This window comes from Elephantulus edwardii, unplaced genomic scaffold (genome assembly GCF_000299155.1).
Source record: "Elephantulus edwardii isolate Elephantulus edwardi_28Jun2011 unplaced genomic scaffold, EleEdw1.0 scaffold00022, whole genome shotgun sequence".
Taxonomy (NCBI): domain Eukaryota; kingdom Metazoa; phylum Chordata; class Mammalia; order Macroscelidea; family Macroscelididae; genus Elephantulus; species Elephantulus edwardii.
The window spans coordinates 1,427,300-1,435,249 of NW_006399772.1; positions in this window are offsets into that span (position 1 = coordinate 1,427,300).

The window sequence follows — 7,950 nt, forward strand, 5'->3', positions numbered from 1 at the left end:
CTTTTTGCTCTAGCAGATCAGTGGTGACAATTTTGTCTTCAATTTCACTGATTCTGTGTTCCATCTCATCAACTCTGCTCATATGTCCCTCCATCATGCTGACAGCCTCTGAAACATTGGATCTTATATTTTGAATGGTGGGTTCTTGTTTTTCCGGTGCCGCTAATGCCTTAATCTGTTTTCTCTGCAATGTTTTGCATTGTTTTTTTTAACTCCTCCTGGTCTTTGCTTGTAGCATCCTTTAATTCATCAAGTTTGTCTTTCAGCCATTGGATATATTCAGTCGCTCCTCTTTTAAATTCTGTGTCAGAAAGTTCCATGAGACTTTCTAGTTTCAGGGTATCTGCTGCTCTTGCATCACCCTTTGTGAGTGACATCTTGCTTTGCTCTTGTATATTGTGTGGGATAGTTTGCTTTCTTTGAGACATTGGTATCTACTCTTGATCTGAAGACAATGCTCTTGAGATCAGATGGGCAGTTACCAAACTTGTACGTTTCTCTGACTTTATGACTTCAGAAAAATGTTAGTTCAGCGCCTGCGAGGGCAAACTCTTGTTGCTAAAACAGGTCAAGGTGCTCCCGTTTAAAGGCAAGTTGATTGCCCAGACGTGTAGGCACTGTTATGGAGCCAAATGGGGTGAGGCAGGGAAAGTGTTGGGTGATCGCAAGGGCAGGTCAATCACTTGGAGGACCTTGCTCAAACCTCTGCTGCCTCAGTGTGTTCAGGACGGGGGTCCTAACTCAAATTCCTGCTGTCAGTTTCCTACCCAATGGTTTTCTCAGTGTTCCCTGCCTGGTGGCACTTACACAGGTGCCCTCATACAATAGCCCCTGCTCCAGCAGGGTCCTGGATCTGATGGGATCCGAAAAGTCAAGGTCAAATTCCCACCCACCCACTAGCCTCTTGCTGGTCTGCAGAGTTCACAGAAGCCAGCTGGCTGGCTCGTTTTGGGCAGTTGGTGTAGCCCAAGAGAGCTCGGCCAAATTCCCCACCTGTGGGCGCGCCCTTAGGTGCTCTCCTGGGTAATCAGGAATGTCGCAGTAAACACAGATAAGATCCTACTGGCCTTTCTCCTGCCAGGTTAGTTCCTCAACAGCTAGCCTGATAGCTCTGGGTGATGGCTGAACCCAAGGTGGTGCCCTGAGGTCACAGGGCTGTGGTGGGGGTTGAGATGTGTGGTTGTGGAGCTGCAAGGGGGGCGGAGGAAGGGGAGGAAAGCAAGGGACTAGGCGGGTAAGGAGTACAGGGCTTGGACACTATCACCAAGAGATGGGGGCAGGGCTTGGGCACTGCTGGGGGTTTATGCAGCAGCACCCTGTGTGTTAAGGGTCACACCGATGTGGGTTGCAGGGGGGGTCACACAGTGTCGGGTATTCTTCGTTCCTCTGGACTTCTGCGGTGGGTGGCTGGCTGTTGCTCTTCCCGGGTCTCTTCCCGGCCCCTCTCGCGGTGGAGCCCTCCCGTTTGGCGGCGGCGTTCTCCCATCTGGCAGCGGCATTCTCTCGCTGTGTCACTCTCCTCAATAGTGTATTTAATAAAACTTTTAATATTAAGTACAGTATGATATCTTGTCTCTGAAAATGTTAGCTGTAGGCTGGCTAGGTCCAATGATTAATTCTTAATGTATTTACTCCTCCACCACTTTTCTGTCAGTCTGTCATACTGTGGTGGCTTACCTGTTGCTGTGATAGTGTAATTTATGCCATCAGTACTTATTACCCTCCCCTTTTTAATAATGAGGAATATGAGAGTTATGTAGTAAATAAACTTTCAGATCAGGTCAAAATTCCAGTGTATCAAATGATTGATGATAAAAATGAGTGGTCATTTCTTGAGTTTTTATAATGTATAACTTGGATAGATACAAATGTTACTTGAAACATCATCACACGGCTTTCTTGGCAGTAAGAACCAGAACTAAGTGAAGAATGATAAATTCCTTTTCATTCAGGGTGTTCCTCTCCTGTGCTGTTCCTCCACTTTTCCAAGCATGATGTTCTTCTCCAAGGACCAGTCTCTCCTAGCCAAGTGTCCAAAGTATGTGAGAAAGAGCTTCAAAATCCTAGCCTCCAAGGAGAAACTTGGTTTCACTCTCTCCAAGATGGGTCAAAGATTTGTTTTCTTGGCAGTTAAGCTGTAATCTTGAAACAGTACTGTCAGGGGCTATAATTTGATCTATTAGGTTTATCCTGATAATTTACTATAGTCAAAACCAGTATCCAGAACCCTGAAATATCCTTGGATGTAGTTACTTTACTCAATGGATGATACAAATAGGACCGTGGAGAAAGCTGTGGTACTCTATCCAAATGGCCCCTCTATTATCAGCAGCTAATATATCAAAAGTGACTCTTGATCCAAAAATTCTCCTCAGCCAATGGAATCACCATTACCTAAATGCAGCCCTCTCACCGGACTATAGGAAATAAAGATCTAACATTTTTTCAGTGTAGTGTAGAATTGGAACCTACCCCTACCTGATCCTCTGGAGGGTTTTCAGAGGCAGTTAATTGCACAGGAGACTGCCCATCTTTCTCCTGCAGAGCAGCTGGTTGTCTTGAACCACATGCCTCTGAGATTGCAGTGCAGCTTCTTGCCTGTAGGCCACTAGAGCTCTTTCAAGATCTAGCTGACTCATCTTGTTTCTGTATACATCTGAAAAACCATCTGTGATCCAGAACTCCCCGTGAAATTGACTGAGTTCTCGGTTGAAAACTGCGTGATTATCTAATTTTTCCTGCTACCTCATCTTTCTCACCTCAGTCTTTTACATTGACTGTTCAAAGAGCTCACTGCATGCATTTTTCTATACTCAAGTCAATTTCCAGTCAGGTAACTGATATTGAAAAATCAACTTTTCAGTAAGCTCTTCTGATAAGATATTATATAAAATAGTTATTATTTTCAGTCCACCCTAAACCCCTTAATCCTCTTCATTGTAACCATTTATAATTCTATATGCTTTAGGTATTTAGTTTATTGAGAATCCATTAGGCTACGCACTCCCACACAACCCTCATACATAAACCAGATAGAAAATCTAGGAGAGCAGGTCTTTTTCACTATTTTTGGACTGCTGAATTTTCTGTGCGTGGTGCACAACAAATCAATTGTTGAATCACTAGATTCCTGTTTTCCTACACTTTTTATGTCACAATTTAGAAAGAAGAATTTAGAGTAAAAGATAAGTCAAGTTCATATATCTATTAATCACTCACTGTTCACCAGTTATTTCAAAAAACATTGTTTTCTTCTCTGTTCTCAGCTTTCTTGCTTGTTGTTATTATGTGCTGTGGGTTCAACTCTGACTTATAGGGAAGCTATACACAATATCCCTCAACTCTGCTTTATCCTGAGCCAATCTGTCTCTGACATACCTGCTCTCATTACCCCAGTTACTGTGCCAATCCATCTCATCCCGAGTCTTCCTCTGCTGTGCTGTTCCTCCACCCTTCCAAGCATGTTGTCCTTCTCCAAGGACTAGTGCCTCTTGTCATCATGCCTAAAGTATGTTGGATGGAGCCTCAAAATCCTTGTCTCCAAGGAGCAGCTTGGCTTCACCCTCTCCAAGACATATCTGTTAGTATCATGGCAGTCCATGGTATGTTCAGTACTCTTCTCCAGCCTACAACTATTGATCCAGATTAGAAAAAGGATAATAGAATACTATCACTGCAAAGTGTTTAATAAGATGGGCCTGAGTGCCAACAAAGTCCTGTCATGATTTTGGAAAGTAAAACATTAACCAATGAGCAGGAGTAGATAAGAAGAAATGTAAGAAACGTATAAGTTTTAGATTCCTTCTTAAGTAATAGAGATTATAGGAGAAGTCAACCAGGGGAAAACAAAACACCCCCATAAGAAAAATAAGCATTAATTAAAGCTCAGCAATGAGGTCTGAGTAGAAAGAAGACAAGTCCAGCTCAGTCTAGCTCAGTTTGTTAGAAGTATCCTCTTTTCCTGACCCTCAATCTCTCTGTTTAGATCTCTCTCCTCTCTCTCTCTCTCTCTCTCTCTCTCTCTCCCTTTTTCTCTCATTGCCTGCCTTGGATTGGGTCCAACTCATAGCTGAAGCTCTTATGTGTTTCCAAGGAGGAGACTGCCCATCTTTCTCTCAAGAAGCAGCTGATTTTAAACCTCCAGAAATAAAAGAGAAAATTTGCTTGTTTGTTTGGTTTTTAGCAAATAGACCATAATGATGAAATAAATGTGTTAAAGAGTTGAGCCTGGCATGACTCTACAGGTTAAATTGGGATTTAAAAAAAAGTCTACAGTAAGAAAAAGTTAAGAGACTGTTGCAACAATTTGGACTGAGATCATTGAGGAAAATGTTTAAGGGATTTAGCAATGAAAACATTGTCTTAAAGTTATATATTTTTCAAACCTAAAAAGAAACTGAGATTTGGGACAGAAAGAGAAAGAGACCATTTGAGAAGACACTAATTCTGTCTGTCAGTAAGGATTTTAGCACTTTTTAAAAATTTCAAACTATCATCACACATAGTTAGCTCTAACACACAAAGAACAGTAGGTAGAGCCAATAAATATAGAAAGCAAGTTCAAGAATTAAAAATCTATATTTGTTTTAGCTCTTAAGAGTTAAGAGCCACTAAACACTGGCAATGTATACTTATTGCACCATGCGAATGTGATAACTTGAAACAGAAAGTTTTCCCCTATTCCCATAAGATCAAAAGATTGCTCTTAGGAAGCCCCAAAAGGCTCAAACTCTCTGGAGGAAATGCCATGCTCATATCTCCCTGAAGTGCAAGTTTGAGTACCATTAGCAAGAAAGGAATGGCTTGCCTCAACTTTCAAGGGAATGTACAGGATAAAGGTCATTGCCAAGGCAGCCAGGACTCAGTACCCAGGGATCTAATGCCTGAAGTCAACATCTCCTTTAAGGTATGGAAACAAAATAAAGAATAATGCAGAGAACAGTCTGTCTTGACAATTTCTACTAGTCTGAAGTTATTCATTGAAGTTAGTCACATGTAACATACCCAGGGGATATTAAAGTCTATAGCTGGAGAGTCCCAGTAAAGCTGACAAAACAGGTATCTCAAAAAATATAGCTTGAATTCCCAGGGTTTCAAGCAGGTGGGAAATAACAGCATCACCTAAAGCTAAATATTGCAGAAAATGTGAAATAGTGAGAACTCAAATTTTTGGAAGGAGTATGTCCTCTTCTGCAGAGTCCACAGAAACTCAGATAAAAATTCCAAGAGAAAATCATCTTTGCCTCTTCCAGGTTTGTGGGAGTTCATTGACTTTCAGAGGTGAGGATTTACTCTCTATATTTGACTCCAAACACCTTTTCTTTCTTGAAGAGTCCAGTGCCAACAACAACAACAAAAGGATAGTGCTAATCAATCAAATTTTTCTGTGTAAAAGCAAAAAGAACAACAAAATCTCAAGTGATTGTTTTAAAAGACCACAGTGCTGCACCACAATCTCTCCTGCTTTCTGTGTGTATGGACAAGCCTGTGCACACGTTTTAGTGTGTGTGTCTCTGTGTGTGTCCACAGAGTGGTCTGGAGCTCTAAGCAGGCTGATAGAACTCTAACATGATGTTTAGGCAGCTCTGGTGGTAAAGAATTGTGCTGCCAAGTTAAAGGAACGAAGTCCAAATACACCAAATTCTCCACAGGAGAAATGTGAGCAATTTCCTCCCATGTGATTTACAGCCTCTGGAAAACTCCTGGAGGGTCAAGCGATAAGGCAGTTCTCATTTGACAATAAACAACAACATGGTGTTAATGTTTATCGCCTATCGCTGTATCACTCCTGTTTTATACAACTAACAAAAATCATCTTCAATGTTTTTCTCTCACTAAAACTTTCTTTTGTTTCCCTATTTCTGGGTAATTTTCCATCAGTATTCTTTCATTCCAGAATATCATTGAATATCAGAAAGGTAGAGGGATGACACTACTTTTTAAGAATGCAAAAAAGATAAGTGGTAGACTAACCGTTCTAAGTGTATGTAGTGGCATTATGTTAGACAAAAATTGTGTGTTTTATTTCTTTTTTTAAATACAGCCTGAAATTTCTAGAATGCCTTGATAATCCAGCCATGGCAACAAATTTTGGAAACAAATCCTATGCTTACTGCTCACCTCAGCAGATCACAAGAAAAAAGTGTCCCAGGCCTGTGTGAATTTGCCAGTTAGAAATCCTGTACTGTATCCTGTCCCCAGCACTGTGCTAAACACTGTGGAGGACATTCAAAATAGAAAGGTATTGCCCTCGTTTCTGGTGGAATTTACTATTTTGACTTTCATCATTTTCTTAGGTCCAGAAACCTATGTCCCTAAGTGATGAAATATGGACTAACAGCTGTATTAATAAGCCCAGCTCATTAGTGAGGTTGTGTCTCTGGCACTCAAGGGAAAGGGCTTAGAAAGGAGGCATTCTCTCACCCTTAACTTGCTTCTGCCTATCTCCCCCCAGTACAAACAGATTGTCAATGTTATGTAAAACATATTTTAGTCAATAAAGGAAAACTATAACCTCGTAATCTCCTAAAGCTAGGGATTTCATATTGAAGGTAACACAGAGTAGTGGCAGTGGATACTAAATACATTATGCAGAAATTATAAACAGCACTTCTACTCCCCAGAGTTGGCCAGTTTGAGTCAGTAACCCACTTAGCAACTCGTGCTAACATATAAATCATTTCAAAGTCACTGTATATTCTCACCAAAAGCTGCAGGGTATATTTGCTTGAATACAAATTATATTCAGTGTCCTGTTGGTCCAATGGTGTTATAAAACCCATGAGAATCTTCTAGGTAAGAATGCCCACTATCACCTCTCTTATTCAATATTGTTTTGGAAGTCTTAGTGATAGCAATAAGACAAGAGAAGGGAATAAAAGGTATCCAAATTGACAACAAGGAAGTAAAATTATCCCTCTACGTGGATAACATGATAGTATACCTAGAAAACCCTAAAAACTCAGCAAGAAAACTATTGGACACAGTGACCAATTTAGCAAAGTGGCAGGATACAAGATCAACATACAAAAATCAGTTGGATTTCTCTACAGTGACAAAGAGAATACAGAGCCTGAACTAGAAAAACTATACCTTTCACAATAGCTAATCACAAGATTAAATACTTGGGAATAAATTTAACCAGAAGCACAAAGGATCTTTTCAAAGAAAATTACAAAACTTTACTACAAGAAACAAAAAGAGATCTTGAGAAGTGGAAGAACATCCGTTGCCCATGGATAGGAAGACTCAGTGTTGTGAAAATAGGAATACTACCAAAGGCAATTTACACATTTAATGCAATCCCAACACAAATACCAATCCCATTCTTCAACGAGATGGAAAAGGCAATCTCCAGTTTCGTTTGGAATGGAAAGAAGCCCCAAATAAGCAAAGCACTATTTAAGAATAGAAGAATGGTAGAAGGTATCTCGCTCCCTGATTTCAAATCCTACTACACTGCCATAGTGGTAAAGACAGCATGGTACCGGTACAATGACAGACACATAGATCAATGGAATAGAATTGAGAATCCAGAGATCAGCCCATCTATCTATGGTCAACTGTTTTTTTTGACAAGGAGATGAAATCAGCCAAGTGGGCAAATGACAGCCTTTTTAACAAATGGTGTTGGTAAAGCTGGGAAAGTATCTGCAAAAACTCAAGCAAAACCCACACCTCACTCCATACACAAAAACCAACTCAAGGAGGATCATGAAACTAGGACTAAAACCAAGGACTATAAACTTCATTACAGGGGGGAAAAGTTGCAAATAGAGATACCGTTTGACCCAGCAATTCTACTACTGGAAATATACCCATAAGAGACCATAACTGACATCCAAGCAGATACATGCACACCCATATTTATTGCAGCTTTGTTCACAATAGCAAGGAGTTGGAAACAACCTAAGTGCCCATCAACAAACAAATGGATAGAGAAGCTGTGGT